At 38.3% G+C, this 18579-nt stretch overlaps 1 long non-coding RNA gene across 11 annotated transcripts; it reads left to right on the plus strand.

Annotated features, from left to right (window-relative positions):
- The first annotated feature begins 3364 nt into the window (after window positions 1-3364).
- Window positions 3365-7510, plus strand: LOC111877016 (uncharacterized). 11 transcript variants are annotated; one of them, XR_006192489.1, is made up of 12 exons: window positions 3365-4272; window positions 4350-4538; window positions 4620-4855; window positions 5315-5707; window positions 5779-5891; window positions 6076-6186; window positions 6303-6529; window positions 6608-6800; window positions 6888-6930; window positions 7033-7068; window positions 7176-7227; window positions 7323-7510. It is a non-coding gene; the product is annotated as an uncharacterized LOC111877016 (long non-coding RNA). The 11 variants fall into 11 exon arrangements; XR_002845215.2 differs by having other exon boundaries at window positions 5315-5998; XR_002845217.2 differs by having other exon boundaries at window positions 5315-5900.
- The last annotated feature ends 11069 nt before the right edge of the window (window positions 7511-18579 follow it).

An 18579-nucleotide genomic window follows, 5' to 3' on the forward strand; every position in this document is an offset into this window, starting at 1 on the left:
CTCCCACCCATATATAAAGGGGAGTAAACCCCATTTCAACCTTTTTCACCCTTTCTCTCTATACTCTCCCTCTAGACTCGTTTTCGACTCAAAACCGCAACCAAACGCTTCCAAATTGTAAGTCCGCTTATCCTAGCTTATTCTAAATATTATGATTCGTGTTTATAGCTTAAAAATCGGACTTGGAAGCTGTTGAAAAGGAGTTTACGGCCTAAGATCCTCCTTAGGCTGTAAACACCTTATTTGAGCCCAAAAAGACCCAAAATGTACCTAAAGGCTTGGAAATAAATTAGGGATTTAGCCTAGGAATGTTTAAACATTAAAACACATGATTTTAGGGGGTAAAAGAGAGTTTACGGCCCAGGCATATGCCAAGGCCGTAAACACCTCTTAAACATGTCTAAAAGCCCCCAAAACACTCCCAAACCATCCTTAGGCTTAAGACATAATTAAGGGACTTTCTATTTTGGGTTTAGATCATTTGAACACAAGGAAATGAAGGGGGAAAAGGAGTTTACGGCCCATACATGTGTCAAGGCCGTAAACACCTTCAAACATGCCAAAATGTTGGTTTTTATTCCCCTAAATGGTCTCACACTTCATTATAAATTACTAGGAGGGTATTTAGGGCTTGAAACTTCAATAAACTCAAGGAATGAGAGTTCATGGCCATGAACTCCCTTAGGGATGGTTCATGGGCCGTAAACTCCCTAATGATGCCCTTAAAGACCTTAAACTCACTCATGCCTTTTGGAATTGGACCTAGAAAAATCCCACTATCAAGATTGAAGCCTTAAAACACACTAGAACCCATCACCATGAGTTTACGGCCGTAAACTCATGGTGAGTAGTCCCTGGGCCGTAAACATGGTATTGAGAGTTTATTCTCGGAGAGTAAACTCCATTCCTAAGCCATTTGAGCCCTTAGATGCTACCCGGGACACCCCAAACACTTAACCAAAGTGTTTTCCGCTCTTTAGGGTGCGTATACTTGTTTAATTAGTATTATATGTACTAATTGTATGTAAACATATGTTATCATATGTTAAATAGGTCACTAAGTGTGTCCAAGTCTTTACTTGACACCGAGCACCCAACCGGCGCCTTCGTCGGATCCACTTACACCAGGTGAGTTCATACCCCTGAATGAACCTTTTAAATGTTTTTATACGTTTTATAGGGGGGAATACAAGTTAAACATGCCAGTTATCATGTCAATCATATGTGATTGATAACCCACATGCACAAGATTTTACCACACCGTACACTGTTTTACCGAGTAGGATACTATAATGGTTTTCAAAAAGGTATTCAATTGTTTCAAAACTCTTACTTATACTGTTTTATCTAAATTCATTTTAATCTGGTTTATAAAGTTCCAAAGATTTCTAAAGGTTTTCTAACTTACTTTTACTTGTTAGTTATTGCTGCTCCGCTTTCATTTATTTAAAACTCCTACTTGAATACGCATTTCCTTCGTGATACGCTTATACCGGTTATTGTCTCTATATCGCTTATACTTGTAGCCACTTATACTTGATAGACGTTTTTACTTCACCAGTTGTAGTTTCCACTTCCTGATACACTTATACTTGGTACACTTACACTTCACGATTCGATTATCCCACACTGTACACTTATACTTCACGACTCGGATATTCCACTGTACGCTTATACTTCACAAGTCGGTTATTCCACACTGTACACTTATACTTCACGATATGATTCCACTTGATACACACTCAAGCATAGTTAGATGTATGTCTGTGCTTGTGTAGATGCATATAAGTAATGATTGAAGGACTTAGGAAGGTTCGTCCGCCCTATTTCCTTTTCTTCGTTGAGATGTGGTCTGGTGGGATCGGATGTCCATCCGAAGGTCGTTTGATTCATTAGTTATATGTTATGTATATGAGCATAGACATATAGGTTTGCTCTAGTCAGTTCAGTCATGAGTCTCCACCTCTAGTTCAGCACTTACATTAGAAACCCACTACCCACTGTTTGGAAGTCATTACCCACTATTTGGGATGCATCTTCGGGACACGGCCTTCTCCGTCGTCTAGTTGGTAACCAGAGTCTCCTGTAGGGAGAGCGGACATTCTGTGTATAGATCTATACGGGATTGACACCCCCGCACCCTGACTGCTAGCTACAGTCCAAGGCCCACCAAGCCAAGGGGTGACAAATGTCACATTATATAGACGCTTGTAGGGCATCTGGTACTCTAGTGTCGGTTAGTATGGTTACGAGTATCCCGGGTTACCTTATAATTCATGGCCTTAAGGTAACAGTATTCACCGGCAATTTACATTGTATTCTGGTAACTCATTTTCAGAGTCACACTGTTTTGACCTTGCAAGATGTATCTTTCATTTGATACTGTCTGCGGTCTGTATTCTCTGTTTTGACCTTGCAAGATGTATCTTTCATTTGATACTGTCTACGGTCTGTATTCTCTGTTTTGACCTTGCAAGATGTATCTTTCATTTGATATTGTCTACGGTCTGTATTCTTTGTTTTGACCTTGCAAGATGTATCTTTTATTTGATACTGTCTGCGGTCTGTATTCTCTGTTTTGACCTTGCAAGTTGTATCTTTCATTTGATACTGTCTGTGGTCTGTAATCACTATTTTAGACCTTACCAGTTGTACCTTTCATTTGGTACCTTCTGGGGTCTGTGTCTTCTTTTGTTAGATTGAACCAAGCATGTCGTTCGTTCGATACCCTCCTGGAGTATATGATTCCTTTGCCTTAGTCAGCAGTCCTCACTGCTGAGGCATATGTTATTTCCCTGACTTCTCTTGCTTTCTTTAATAATCAAATTCAGTATTTTGATAATGATCACTACTAGAAAATAGCCCATTAATGACGCGCAAACAATGACACGCGGTGATTTACGATACACAAAAGCGTGTGCCCTAAAAATAGTGTCATATCTTCTAAAATTTGAAGGATAGAGGTCATGCTTTTGTGCGTACCCTAAAATTAATGTCCATCAAAAAAAAAACACGGAGGGCACTTATTTAAAAATGGGTGTCGTCTAGAAATGTCACTTTATATTTTTGTAATGAATGACGCGTTCTCATCTTTTGTAGCCGGGGGGAACAAAAATCCCAAAAGTTTGAAAAGCCGCCATTGTTATCCTCTACCTTATTTCCATCTTATTTCCATCGTTCTTTTTTCTCTCTCTCTCTCTCTCTCTCTCTCTCTCTCTCTATATATATATATATATATATATATATATATATATATATATATATATATATATATATATATATATATATATATATATATATATATATATATATATATATATATATATATATATATATATATATATCACTCTAATACCCCAAAAAAACCCTAATATCCCCCAAATGGAGATGATGGCCACCACTACTACTCCATTACTCACATGCCGATCTGTCTGCATAGACATACCACCACAATGCACAATCGTTTCAAAATACCCTAGCTAAACAAGCCCCTTCCTCTATTCTCATTCCATGCTTGTGAACAACGAAGGCTGTAGCAAAGAAAACCCTGTAACTTTGTCTTAATTGTTTCATGGTGGCTGACAAGGTTTTCCTTGTGTATCAATTACCACTATCGTCGTCGTGATCTGACCATCACTTGGTTCTAACGAAAAGGAAAAAAGTGAGGTTTGTGTATTTGTAATCCTGATATAGAGATTTTTAGGGATTACCATATCACTCATATCTCCTCTCTGCCACCATCGTCGACCCACGCACTGCCAGTCAACAATACCCATCTGATCCTGCTCCTTTTTGGTTCAATCCCAAAAGGTACATTCTTTATGTTTCTTCTCTGTTCGTATTTTCACTTCTTGAACAAGGTCTATCTGTTGGGGCTTATTTATCTAGAAAAGTTTTCATGATGAAGTGAAAACGATGACATGGATTTATCTCGTCGCCTGCTTGTCCGTTTCTGCCTCCTTCATTATTTCCATAACCCTGTGTTAACGTGACTTCACACATGGATTGCAATAAACAACACCGTTTCTTGATGGAAAGCTACGTGTCTGCATATTTGCTTTCGTTCATCTTGACCTCACTATTGAGGCAGTTGACTTTAGTATAAGGGCTTTTTTGGTGTTCCCAAATGGTGGTTTCTTGTGGTCGGTGGCTTTCCCCCAAAACAGGTTGAATGGTAACCTCAGTCATCATCTTCAAGGTGGGTTTTTAACTTCAAGGTGGGTTGTCATGGCTCTTGTAAGAATGAGGGAAGGTCAACTTAAGATCTGCAAAGTAAGATTTCTATCTGTCAGTTACTTATGAGATAGGAAAAATCATAATCTAATTATCTTTTGACATCCTATTTGCAGCTGTCATTTACTTCTAGGAGAGGTAGATGATGCATCATACTATTATAACAAATGCTTGGAGTTCGAGGGGACCGTTTGCTTGGATAGGAGAATAACAATTGAAATTGATTGATTTGGCCCTACTTATTACACAGCTGGGGAAGCATAAAGAGGTGGTTCAACTGTGTGAGCAAACCCTAGATACATCGGGTACTCAAAATTCAACCAATTATTTCACTACTGTCCCTTTACTTTTGAGTTTTAACCGATTATATGATATTTATAAATCAGGGAAGGGAACTTCAGTGGTGAAGATACTGTTAGGGTTACCACCATAAACAAGCATGGGAAGCATGATTTGGATATTCCAGTCATTGTCAACCCAAGAAATGATCCTCCATTTATTAATTTCCCTGCATTCATCATGTTGGAGAATGTTACAGAAGATGAAGGTTTCTTGATCTTTGATAGACAACGAAATAATTTTAACTTCTCTATTGGGGATCCAGATCATATTCACTTTCCAGGTATACTACAGTTTTTAAGGAATAACAACATACTTTTATGTATTTGCTTATTGTAAAAACATTTTACTTTTATTTCTTCTCTATGGGGGATCCAGATCATATTCAATTGCATGGTTTTGGGTGTTATTACTAGTTTGTGTGCTGAATGGAAAAACAACAATCTCAGCTTCTAACTTTTGTCAGAGTTGATGCTATTTTTTTGGTTTGATTTTTGTATATGTAAAAAACTATCAGTTTGAGGTAAGTGTTACCCATAAGTTTTGTCTTTTGGTTCGTTAGTTAACATTTTACTTTTTCTTTATGCTTCTTTGTTCCTCCATGTCTTACAAAGTGGGTATGCTTATAAAATTCTTGTTGGACATCAACTTTTGTACCAAACATGGCATGGTGTCCTACTCCTCCATCACATCAAATTTGTAGCTTGCTTTCTTATCTTTTAATCTTATTTTTGTTTTATAGGTTTGAACATGCTTGAACATCAGATGAAATTTCAGGTGATACCAAATGATGTTAAAAGGACATGGGATGAGCATGTCCTATGAGGATTGGTTCCCACCAGCCTTATTTTGTAGATCATCTTAAGTATTTTAGGAAACCTTCGGAAATAAAATCCAAGGACTATAATCAGAATCAGTCTATGGTGTGTGTACTTTTTGGCTTACTCCATTGTACCAGTGGCCCTGAGTATTACTGCCTAAAGTGCCTTGGAATCAGGCAACAACTCTCATCTTGCTTCAAAATATCACAGATCCAACACATGTGAGCTCATGGGTTTTTGGGCTAGTTTCTCTTTCTTCACCTTGGTAGCGCAGACACCATTACTGCTTACTCCTTGGAAGACAATGATCTTTGGTTAAGACACTTTGTTTTTCTTCTGTTCCAGTCAGGAGTAGCTTTATATATCCTTTTGTTGTCCTGGTCAGGTTGTTCTTATCTCCGCGACACAATGCTTGGTCCTACTGACCCAGGTCCTGATTATGCTGTCAAATTCCTGGAGGAATTTCTGTTTAAAAATTCACAGGGTTTCATTGTGAAGGTTTAGGAGGTTTTGGAGAATGCTCTTCCAACTATTCATATATTGCTTTATGTTTCCCGATTTGTTTTTAAAGAGAGTTTCTAGCATTTTATGACTAAATTCAAAATGTAGGAAGTTGCTTTCATGTTTATAATAGCATTAAAATTTATTTCTACTCCTATTTACTGAATTCTTGTTTTTTCAGATGGTACAAGTATGCTTCAATGAGTTTTGCCGCATTTGGTTTTTATCTGATTGCTAAGCACGCTTTTCAATACATAATGGAAAGAAAACGTCACTGGGAATTGAAGAAAAGGTATGGGTAGTGTCTACTTATACCATTCTCTTAAGTACTAAACATTCTGTTAATGCAATGCATGTTGAAACAAGAAGTGAGGTTTTTGTGTCACAATTACAATGTATCTGTGGCAGAGGTACTTATACCAGGAAGTGAGGTGTCACAACATAAAAGTGCAGCTTGCATGGAAGCTAGTGGGACAAGTAATATGAAGTTTGCCTAAATGGATGCCTGATTATAGGAACATTAGATGGTGCTAATGTTGAAATCAGGGAGGAAGTTGGAGAGGACAATTTTTTCCCTTTTTGGAGCAACAGCAGACGAAGTTCCAAAGCTCAGGAAAGACCGAGAAAATTGACTGGTGAGAATACAAAAAAAACATTTGGTTTGTGTATGGTTAATTAAATATTATAATTTATTTATTTTTCTGAATTTTCAGTTGAAACTGGATCCTCGACACACAGAGGCTAAAGAATTCATAAGATCAAAGGCATTTGGAAGCTATGAATACAACCCACTTCTTGATTCTCTTGAAGGGAACTCAGGGTATGGGTGTGGGGACTACTTTTTTTTTACTTGACTTCCCAACCTACATAGACATTCAAGCCAAAGTAGATGAAGCATATAATTAAGTAAACATCTTTCAAACATTTTTAAATATGTTTATAAAAATGACCAAAATATCCTACCCTCTAACTGATTTTGTTATTGTGTTATAGGGATAGCAGTGACAGAACATTATCTGCTGCATACACACTTGAGGTGAGTCATAGCTGTTTGTTAATTTCTTTTTTACTTTACTTTATTTTATTTTTAATTTGTATATTTATTTTTAATTTGTATATGTAAATGTTGTCATCATAGTTACAGTCACTCAAGGCTGCTGCATACACACTTGAGGTGAGTCATAACAGTTTGTTAATTTCTTTTTTACTTGATTTTATTTTATTTTATTTTTAATTTGTATATTTATTTTTAATTTGTATGTGTAAATGTTGTCATCACAGTTACAGTAACTCAAGGCTGCTGCATACACACTCGAGTTTCCTGTTATTCTAAGTATGTAATTCATGTCCTTTTGGCTTTGTGATTCACACATTTTTCAAATTCAAGCAATTGTTATGTAACTTTGTTCATTGTTAACAATGAAACAGGTGAATGGTGGGATAGAAAGGTCATCAGTGTTTTACGATGAATGCCACAAATTGTATGACATTAAATTTTATGCAATGGAATAGATTTTTTGTATGAAACATAGTAGATTAATGAGTGCAAATTTATATATTCTAAAAATAGAATTGTATGACATTAAATTTTATGCAATGGATTGTATTTTCTTCTATATGGTATTTTATTTCTACTATGAGACATTAAATGTAAATTTAATTTAAAAATTAATAAATATATAAATATATATTTTTTTAAACATTTAAATTTACGATACGCAAAAATGTGTGTCATCTTCATTTATGACATGGCCTTTCTTGACAGGGGTTTAATGATACGCATTGCGTGTCATAAATGCGCGTCTTCTATAGACGACGCGCAAAAGCGTGTCGTCTCTCGTTATGACAGGGCCTTCCTTGATGCGCATTTGCGCGTCGTCTGAGCGTTTTACGACATGCATTGCACGTCGTAAAAGGCTGTTTTTCTAGTAGTGGATAGCGATTAAGGGAAAACTACTTTTACCACATAACTCTGTCCAATCTTGGTAGAAGGCTGTTTTTATTAAAGAAAATATAGGATTTTCTGGAAAGAACTCTAATACACTGAAATCTCTTAAACTACTTCATTATAAGGTTATTTGAATAAAATGTCACTAAATGCTTATGAACTCACCAGCATTTGTAAAAATGCTGATACTCGTTTTTCAAATAACTTGTATTCTCAGGTTAGCATTAGACAGGTACATCTCAGGAGCTGTTGATGAAGATAGCTTAGTACCATGCTGTACTTATTATATTTACTTGTATTACTTTGATGTATTGTAAAGTAACCATGTAAAACTATTACTATTAATGCAATGTTTTGTTGTACTTTGATTACTATAATGCATGTGTTGTGATACTTGACATGACGTCATCCACCCCAGAACGTTTCCGCCGTTCCGGTTTTGGGGTGTGACAGATTGGTATCAGAGCATTGTTTATAGTGAGCTAAGTAAATCAATTCATAAAAGATATACAACATATAAATACAAAGGGATAAAACACTCTGATCAAGAATTATACTTTAAAATATAACCATATTTTACCAAAGTATAAGAGCATCCAAAACCTAAACACTCGAACACAAGTATCACAAGAAGAACAAGAATAAAAGTCTTCGGATGTTGAGCATTACCGTCAAACCTGGGCAGTTATGTAATCGTAAGCTGGAATAAATGTAACCTGATCAACTACATTTATTCGAGATGCGATGAACGTGTGCTTGGGAGTGATAGTGGTGTTGCAACAGGTCTGAAACTTACCAACTAGGAATGCTAGAGCCAAACATAAAGTTTAAAATACTATAGGAGTATTTTGGAACACTAAAAGATTCACACTAATCCCAGAATCATAATCAGAAGATAAAAATCAAACAAGAATTAAAATACCATAGGGGTATTTTAGGATCCATAACTAACCTTGTGTGAAGAACTAAAAAGATCCTTATTGATATATCTACAACTACAGAGGATGTACTCCCAAGGTTATATATAATAAGGATCCCATAGGCTAAGAATGTGTGGTTTCACTCTACTTCCTTTTCCTCGTTGGGATGTGGATATAGAATAGTATCACATATTCGAAGGCCTATCGGATCTAAGCTATATATGATTTGTATACCCTGTGTAATCGTAGCAGGACTCGATATGGATCATCCAGTGAAATGTTAATAATCTCTTAGGATTCTTTAGACATTTCCATTCTCGCACAAACCCCGTAGAAAAGCCTATCCACTCCAGTGCTTGACAGAAGAGTTGAGTCTGACCCCGAAGAAGTTCGTTGAGAAGATTTCCAGCTCGGAAACGAATGAACTAGGTCGAGACTATTGAATTCACCTAGTGCCTATATCTTTTAGGGACATCGGTGAGAAATTCGCCTAAACTTCGGAGATTCCCGGTCATCCATCATGAAGTGATGACACCTAGAGTCGGAATCAGGAGGAAGGTGGAGTAGAAATTCATTATGTCCATACGAGGAGAGAACCCTAGGTAACTACCCGAAGGAAACCAACGCCGATACCAGCCAAAGATACGAGGCAGACAGAGGGAGCCAGTGCATGGAACCTGAGAATTGTCTTTTCCTCGTGTTCGTCACACTAATAAACCCGTAAAATAATACAATTTAGTGAGTTAGTGGTTACACTACTCACGCTATGTGTTAGGTGAATCGTCGTTTCCCGTTGACAGTTATACGATTAGAGCGGATCCCCGCACCTCTATTGAAAGTATCTAGCCATAAGCCCTCATGAGCCTCTCTTTCCGCGGTTTCGTTCCGAACTGTTCTCAAAAATCTCTCCAGGCCGGAGAGTGAAAACCTTTCCTAGTATAAAGGTAACGTAGTAGGAACGACTCGCATCTTATGGCCTTTTTCCGATACTCACACTCCTACCTTGATTCCCAAGACTACATCATAGGGATGTAGGTCGACACTCAGACAACCAGAACCCGAGGCACGGGAAAATTTATGCCTAATACATTCGGGACAGATATGTCCAGGGTTATCCATCGTCTCTCATTACCCTGTATTCCTTTCCGTGTGGGAGAAACTATGCCACCAAAGAAGCGTAACCAGTCCACAAGAAAGAAACCTACTCTATTATTCGATGAAACTACGTTCCAAGCTGCAGTCTCGGCAGCCGTAGCAGCTGTCATGGCTCACCTGAATGCTAACAACGCCAATGTTAACAAGGTGCCTGTCGGGATTTCCGATCCCAACAATGGACAGCAGCAACCAACACTTTCATACCCAGCCACCCAAGAACCTCACTCAAACCCACTGAAGAGAAAGATCAAGATCGAGGAGGGAAGTACCTCGGCTCAAGGACCTTCCGAAAGGCAACGAGCTGAGACAGTCAGTATCCCTGCCAACCCTCCCATCCCTACGCCTAGGAGACCATACTTAGGAAACCTTCCCCACTGCAGCAAGTGCAGCTACCATCATCATGGTGTCTGCCGGGAGCTCTATTGTGCTGGGTGCCACATGTTGGGGCATACTGCTCGCGTCTGCAGAACCCTGGTTGAGTTCATTACATCAACCACCAATGTGGCGACCCGTACAGTTTGCCACCTATGTGTTGAAGTGGGACACTTCAAGAAGGACTGCCCAACCGAAGGGAAAGACAAGGACACAGGAGGAGTCTAACTCTAATGCTTAAGTAGAAGCATCAAGGTAACCCGGTGGATTTTTGGTACGTCTTTCGATCTCAGATAACTAAACCGAGAACATTAAAAGACTAATTCAAATGTAAATATTTTCTCCAATAAGGCGAAAGTCGCAGCACTGTTATAAAATTTAAAAATTCATTTGGTAAAACTATAATGGCTAAACACATACGTTACGGTCATGTATAGTTAAGATGGATAGACCTAGAGTGAGTGAATGCCGCCTCATTTCCTGTTCCTCGTTTGGTTGTGGATTTAGGGCGGAGTCGCTCAGTCAATAGTCCTCCCCACCTTAACTCTACATGACTAGTATATGTTAGGCGATTATAGAAATGCCTCGTGAGAATCCATTCATGAAAAGGTACTCTACTCGGAAACACTTAGAAATCTCTATAGTTCCGCGTCGACTCTATCGGTCCAAGTATCCGCAGTAGTGATACACAAGACAAAATCATTGACGCCTAGAACTTGTGTGCCTGTTCGGCGCATGAATCTATCGATCTTCATTATATATCATGTCGGAGTGTGCCAACTTCGACGACTCTATTGATCATGGTTCGACCTTGTGCAACCATGTGTACATTCTTAGTGTTGTGTAAAAAGAACTTTCTCCGTAGCCATGTCGGCAAATAAAGGTTCTTTTGAACCTAAACACAATGCAAATAACTAAACCTAATGCGATCCGTCAATCGTCCCTCTTATCTCAAACCTTCCGAAGTACCCAGGAGAAGGGTACTGCGCGCTGTTAACCAACCCTCCTTAGACAGATAAGAACCGAAGCAAAAGGCATTGCATGCATTCCAGAAGACGATAATCACCCGAAGCATACCTAGTAGATTCCCTAGAAAGACCCTTCATCCTATTCCATAAAATAGGAGCTGGAGTCAAGAGAATCACTGCGGGTTGAGCTATTAAAGTCCCGAGTGATGAGACTCTATACTCACTAGATTTGACCTAGACAGAGAAAACTCAGAACCTTCGGAAGAGTAGTTGCAGTAGATGCTCGCACTACTCAGGCACTTCGTCCACCCTGTTACAGATAAGTGGTGCCTATCATCCTCCACCCTCTTGCATGGAGGAAATCGTCGTCGCCCTGTAGACGATCAAATACACTCTCCGAAGTAAACACTAGAATACCGAGAACCACAAGATAACCTCCGCAACCAACAACCCTTGATCAAAGTGCGAAAGTAGTTGCGTTAAGCCTCATGACCCAGATCCCGAAGAGATTATAGACTTGACACCAGCCTTGGTGTTAGTCGAGGGGTTATGTAGGAGCATGCGCTTTCCACGCTAGAATAAACCAAAGTCTTAGAGATTCATTAAACTATTAGGTGTTCCACGAATACTATCTCACGCAGAAATAGTAGAACCACCTCCCGAAATAGTCCAACACTCGTCTGGTGAAACCCTGTCTCCCCGACCCTGAGGGTTTCCGTATCTCAAGGATCGTTAGTGCAGGTTCATTTTACACGAGCTTGAGATATACACTCTACAGCAGACATATAACCATAGTCACGCAACCCACTCGACGATCTAGAAAGTCTCTAATAACCAGTTGACAGGAAACACGAAATGAAAGACCACCCAAGATTCCTAAGAACCAACCCGAAGGACTACACTACCAGTACGGGAGAGAACATTAGGAACTTCGGAATGGCGATCGCGCCAGTGATGATCTTGCCATAGAAGTACACTATGTTCTAAGTGCTGAAAGGCTCTACCCTTCCGAGAGCCTAGGACCATCCGAGAATCCTCACAAAGATTTGGTCCAACCCTCGTCAGACCACTACTACTTTCGGATATTCCACAAGCTTCACACCTCGATCAATCCACTTCTTAGACTTGATATGTGATTACCCGACGTCACTCTTCGTATCCCACTCATCTTGATAAAGACCATTGAGAACCCTAACCTCGTAGATACACCAGTCGGAACCCACTAGCTACCGAGGCGGAATCCGCATCCCGTAGGTGAAGGTTTGTTAAGATAACAAACACAGACCAAAGATTTACAGGGGAATGCAAGGACAACCAGAATAGGGAGTATCCTCCTGCCTCTACGCGATCATTCATACCTACTTCCTTGCCTAGACCTGGATTTCGGGACGAAATTCCCTCTAACGGGGGGATGATGTGACAACCCAAGTTTGTTCCGTTACATTTCCCCGTTACCGTTAACGGAATATTCCACTGTATAAAAGTTCCTTTAATTAGAGGTCGCCAATTTAATAAATGTTTCATTTATTTATATCTTTATGTCGTTAAGTCGTGATAAGAGAAATAAAAACCCGTGATACACATTTCCATTTAAATGGAAAAGTTAGTTTTATTATTACGACTACTAAATCGGGTGCGACCAAAAGCCCAGTTAAACGACAGTATCGGGTAGAATTTCACCGAGCTCCAACTCCCACCCATATATAAAGGGGAGTAAACCCCATTTCAACCTTTTTCACCCTCTCTCTCTATACTCTCCCTCTAGACTCGTTTTCGACTCAAAACCGCAACCAAACGCTTCCAAATCGTAAGTCCGCTTATCCTAGCTTATTCTAAACATTATGATTCGTGTTTATAGCTTAAAAATCGGACTTGGAAGCTGTTGAAAAGGAGTTTACGGCCCAAGATCCTCCTTAGGCCGTAAACACCTTATTTGAGGCCACTAAGACCCAAAATGTCCCTAAAGGCTTGGAAATAAATTAGGGATTTAGCCTAGGAATGTTTAAACATTAAAACACATGATTTTAGGGGGTAAAAGAGAGTTTACGGCCCAGGCATATGCCAAGGCCGAAAACACCTCTTAAACATGTCTAAAAGCCCCAAAAACACTCCCAAACCATCCTTGGCTTAAGACATAATTAAGGGACTTGCTATTTTGGGTTTAGACCATTTGAACACAAGGAAATGAAGGGGAAAAAGGAGTTTACGGCCCATACATGTGTCAAGGCCGTAAACACCTTCAAACATGCCAAAATGTTGGTTTTTATTCCCCTAAATGGTCTTACACTTCATTATAAATTACTAGGAGGGTATTTAGAGCTTGAAACTTCAATAAACTCAAGGAATGAGAGTTCACGGCCGTGAAATCCCTTAGGGATGGTTCATGGGCCGTAAACTCCCTAATGATGCCCTTAAAGACCTTAAACTCACTCATGCCTTTTGGAATTGGACCTAGAAAAATCCCACTATCAAGATTGAAGCCTTAAAACACACTAGAACCCATCACCATGAGTTTACGGCCGTAAACTCATGGTGAGTAGTCCCTGGGCCGTAAACATGGTATTGAGAGTTTACTCTCGGAGAGTAAACTCCATTCCTAAGCCATTTGAGCCCTTATATGCTACCCGGGACACCCCAAACACTTAACCAAAGTGTTTTCCGCTCTTTAGGGTGCGTATACTTGTTTAATTAGTATTATATGTACTAATTGTATGTAAACATATGTTATCATATGTTAAATAGGTCACTAAGTGTGTCCAAGTCTTTACTTGACACCGAGCACCCAACCGGCGCCTTCGTCGGATCCACTTACACCAGGTGAGTTCATACCCCTGAATGAACCTTTTAAATGTTTTTATACGTTTTATAGGGGGGAATACAAGTTAAACATGCCAGTTATCATGTCAATCATATGTGATTGATAACCCGCATGCACAAGATTTTACCACACTGTACACTGTTTTACCGAGTAGGATACCATAATGGTTTTCAAAAAGGTATTCAATTGTTTCAAAACTCTTACTTATATTGTTTTATCTAAATTCATTTTAATCTGGTTTATAAAGGTCCAAAGATTTCTAAAGGTTTTCTAACTTATTTTACCAAAGAATACCAATTGTGATTTTCCCTGAGTATAAAGGTTTTTCCAAGGTTTTCATCAAAGTTCCCTTTTCACGACATATACTTTTACTTGTTAGTTACTGCTACTTCGCTTTCATTTATTTAAAACTCCTACTTGAATACGCATTTCCTTCGTGATACGCTTATACCGGTTATTGTCTCTATATCGCTTATACTTGTAGCCACTTATACTTGATAGACGTTTTTACTTCACCAGTTGTAGTTTCCACTTCGTGATACACTTATACTTGGTACACTTATACTTCACGATTCGATTATCCCACACTGTACACTTATACTTCACGACTCGGATATTCCACTGTACGCTTATACTTCACAAGTCGGTTATTCCACACTGTACACTTATACTTCACGATATGATTCCACTTGATACACACTCAAGCGTAGTTAGATGTATGTCTGTGCTTGTGTAGATGCATATAAGTAATGATTGAAGGACTTAGGAAGGTTCGTACGCCCTATTTCTTTTTCTTCGTTGAGATGTGGTCTGGTGGGATCGGATGTCCATCCGAAGGTCGTTTGATTCATTAGTTATATGTTATGTATATGAGCATAGACATATAGGTTTGCTCTAGTCAGTTCAGTCATGAGTCTCCACCTCTAGTTCAACACTTACATTAGAAACCCACTACCCACTGTTTGGAAGTCATTACCCACTATTTGGGATGCATCTTCGGGACACGGCCTTCTCCGTCTTCTAGTTGGTAACTAGAATCTCCTGTAGGGAGAGCGGACATTGTGTGTATAGATCTATAAGGGATTGACACCCCCGCACCCTGACTGCTAGCTACAGTCCACGACCCACCAAGCCAATGGGTGACAAATGTCACATTGTATAGACGCTTGTAGGGCGTCTGGTACTCTAGTGTCGGTTTGTATGGTTACGAGTATCCCGGGTTACCTTATAATTCATGGCCTTAAGGTAACAGTATTCACCGGCAATTTACATTGTATGTTGGTAACTCATTTTCAGAGTCACACTGTTTTGACCTTGCAAGATGTATCTTTCATTTGATACTGTCTACGGTCTGTATTCTCTATTTTGACCTTGCAAGATGTATCTTTGATTTGATACTGTCTGCGGTCTGTATTCTCTGTTTTGACCTTGCTGATGGGTTTTGGTCATAAGACATCCTATGTGCTCATACAAACCCTAATGCTTGGATCTAGGTTTCTCTATTGTACATGCTTTGAATCCAAGACTATAAACCGTAATTCTAGTATATGGAAATCGATATTAACATATAATTAGGTTTAAGATGTTACATTGATTGTTATGTAGTAATAACAATCCCAATTCCTCCTTGAATTGACTTTGGAAGGCTTAGAGTCACAAGTGTCACTCCTCTAATGGCTTACAAACACCATTAGCAAGTGGAGAAGGTATAAAGAGAGAGGAGAGAGCTATAAATTCGTCCTTAGATGCTCTATGGATCAAGTGCACAAAATCATAAGGCCTTAGGGGTCTTTATATAGGGTTGAGATTAGGGTTTCAGTCCTTATCCTTATCTAGTTACTTGCCCATCAAGCAACCATAAGATAAGCCTTGAAAATCCCTATCTCTTGGACCTTGGACGATTTTAAGGATATCCGTATCCTTGAATTTGTCCATCCTTTAACAAGGATAACCATTGCCCTATTTTGCAACTATCACATAATTACAATTCAGCCCCTCTAGTTTAATTAATTACACTTGATCACAAAATTAATTCTTAATTAATTATTGACCAATATTAATTAAACAAATATGATTTCGCCTTTAATATATTATTCTTATAACATATTAATAAATCATAATAACCTCTCTCTTTATTTATTTCTCCAATCAAGTTGCTTTGGTGAAGGCAACCCAAAAGGACCATGCATCATCGGGTCAAGTACATACCAAAATAGTTATGGACTTAGACACTAATCCAACAGTCTCCCACTTGGATAAGTCTAACAACTATTATGCGTATGACTTCAGATCCTGATCTACAATCGTAGCTTTCCAAAGCCGATGTCAACTCTGATCATATCAGATACGTGTGTCCTTAGATAAGGGATCATATATTCCTCCATTCTAGATATCATATGAGATATGATTTCAAATCATTCTCGTTGTACTATATATCGATTCCCGATTTATGACGACTGACTAATTGAACAAATCAAATTAGCCCTAGCCCGGCCGAGCATTTATGTTTGTCATCACAAAATCATCGAGGGGCCCAAAGATATCGCTTTTATCCTACTTTGAATAAAAGGAACGGATAAACTTTGATACAATGCTTGCTTTCACTTACTCACCGAATCACACACAACAATATGTTTTGTAACACCAAGTTACTAGTGCATTTACATATTATCAATGTGCAACCGATTTGCAAGATACAACTCACACATCTCGGTTTCAAGAATATAAGATGTTATCGTCTCACCAATCACTCGTGATACAATTCATGGAGTGATCCAAGTGAGTGTGGGTTTAATCCAATGCTCAAATTCATATTCATAAGCACTCATGAACGTTGCAGCAAACATTTGCTTATGTCTAATGCTCTTTAGACAATCCACACACCAATTCACGACAGTCTTCATTCATATCTACTTCCAACATATGAACGACTGTGGCCCGTTTGAATAATTCGATTATTCTTAATAAACTCAATTATTCTAGAGTCAAAACATGCAAATGTGAAACACAAGAATAATACTAATCCCATATGGCCTCAACCCTTTGAGCATAAATAAAGCACCTTTTATTTATCACCATATTGATTACTCATTATTTGTCGTTTGGGGAATCAACTTCTTACTTGAATTATTACACTTGTCCCATGCTCTTAGCATGCACACAATGTTTACCTATGGTTCTTACTTTTGAGAAATAGATCAAATTGAACACATTTCCAACCATTCTCATTTCACAACTCCAAATCCTTTTTCATAAGTGTAAGAGTATCAAATACTTGCCACTTATAGAATATGCTAGATTCTAACACTTTATGCAACGATCCTTTCGTAATGTCACTGTACCAAAGTCACAAAGACTATTGCCAAATGATATTACAAAGTCCTCTATCGGAGATTGTTATAAGACAATTCCTTAGGTATGATGTCTCTCACTCAAAGTACATTCCTTTTAACATCCTTTTGCATAAAAGTTCCTAATCTTAGACATAGATTTTTTCAATATTCAATTCCCAATATGGACACGCTTCCATATTTTCCATATGACAACTTATTCTTAATAGAATATTTTCTATTCATAATAATGTCGATATGGTCCATTCAATACCATGCTTCCAACTACTCACAAGCAACCAATCCTCGTCGAACTTTGGATTGTTCTTTGATAGTTGTTTAATTATTTTAGTCAAAACCAATTCTAGTTCCTATTCCCTCTAAATGCGCTCGACATTTGGAAAATTTTAGAATGGTCAAACATTAAAGCATTTGCAATCGATCCTATACTCGAAGCATATGGGACACGACGCATAATGTTTTATTTGCTATGTTCTCAAAATTCGAATTGTGAAGAGGAATGTCGTAATCATAATCGAAATTTTAAGAACACACTATGTACCTTTGACTAAATTGATTAACATTTCTCAACCTAAGCCTTTAGATTTGAAATGAAGCATAATATTCTCTCCCTTAATTATAGCAAAACAACTTTACAACCCTTACGACTTTGCAAGGTATAACTCTTGTTTTCTATAATTAATATTGCCAACTTGCAATACGTGCCTTAATAATCATACAATCATAACTTTTATGCTCCCATTATCATGATGATTATTATAAAACATAACACTTATGCTCCCACTAGCTTCGACATGTCTTTAGAAACAGCTTAACTTTCAGAAAAACAATGCTTATTGAATTTCTTAAGTTCATGTTTCTAATACTTAGTGCTTTGATAATCTTTTATCAAGGCTTCTTGAACTTATACACCTTTGCCTTAGATAGTTCATGTGTGTTTGTAAACAATTGCCAAACCTCATAATTCAAATTATGGAAAGGGATACCGTAACCATAATCGAATTCGAGAATGCAATTTTACAATCACTATCTTCCTAAAATCTTTCTTAGTGAAAGCATTTCCTCACAATCATTTTCATGAAGGAGGAAATCTTATGACACTTAGATTTAAACGGTGTATGTGTTCCTATCCATGTGAATTTGTCAAAACTAAA

This window comes from Lactuca sativa, chromosome 5 (assembly GCF_002870075.4).
Source record: "Lactuca sativa cultivar Salinas chromosome 5, Lsat_Salinas_v11, whole genome shotgun sequence".
In the NCBI taxonomy this organism is placed as follows: Eukaryota; Viridiplantae; Streptophyta; class Magnoliopsida; order Asterales; family Asteraceae; genus Lactuca; species Lactuca sativa.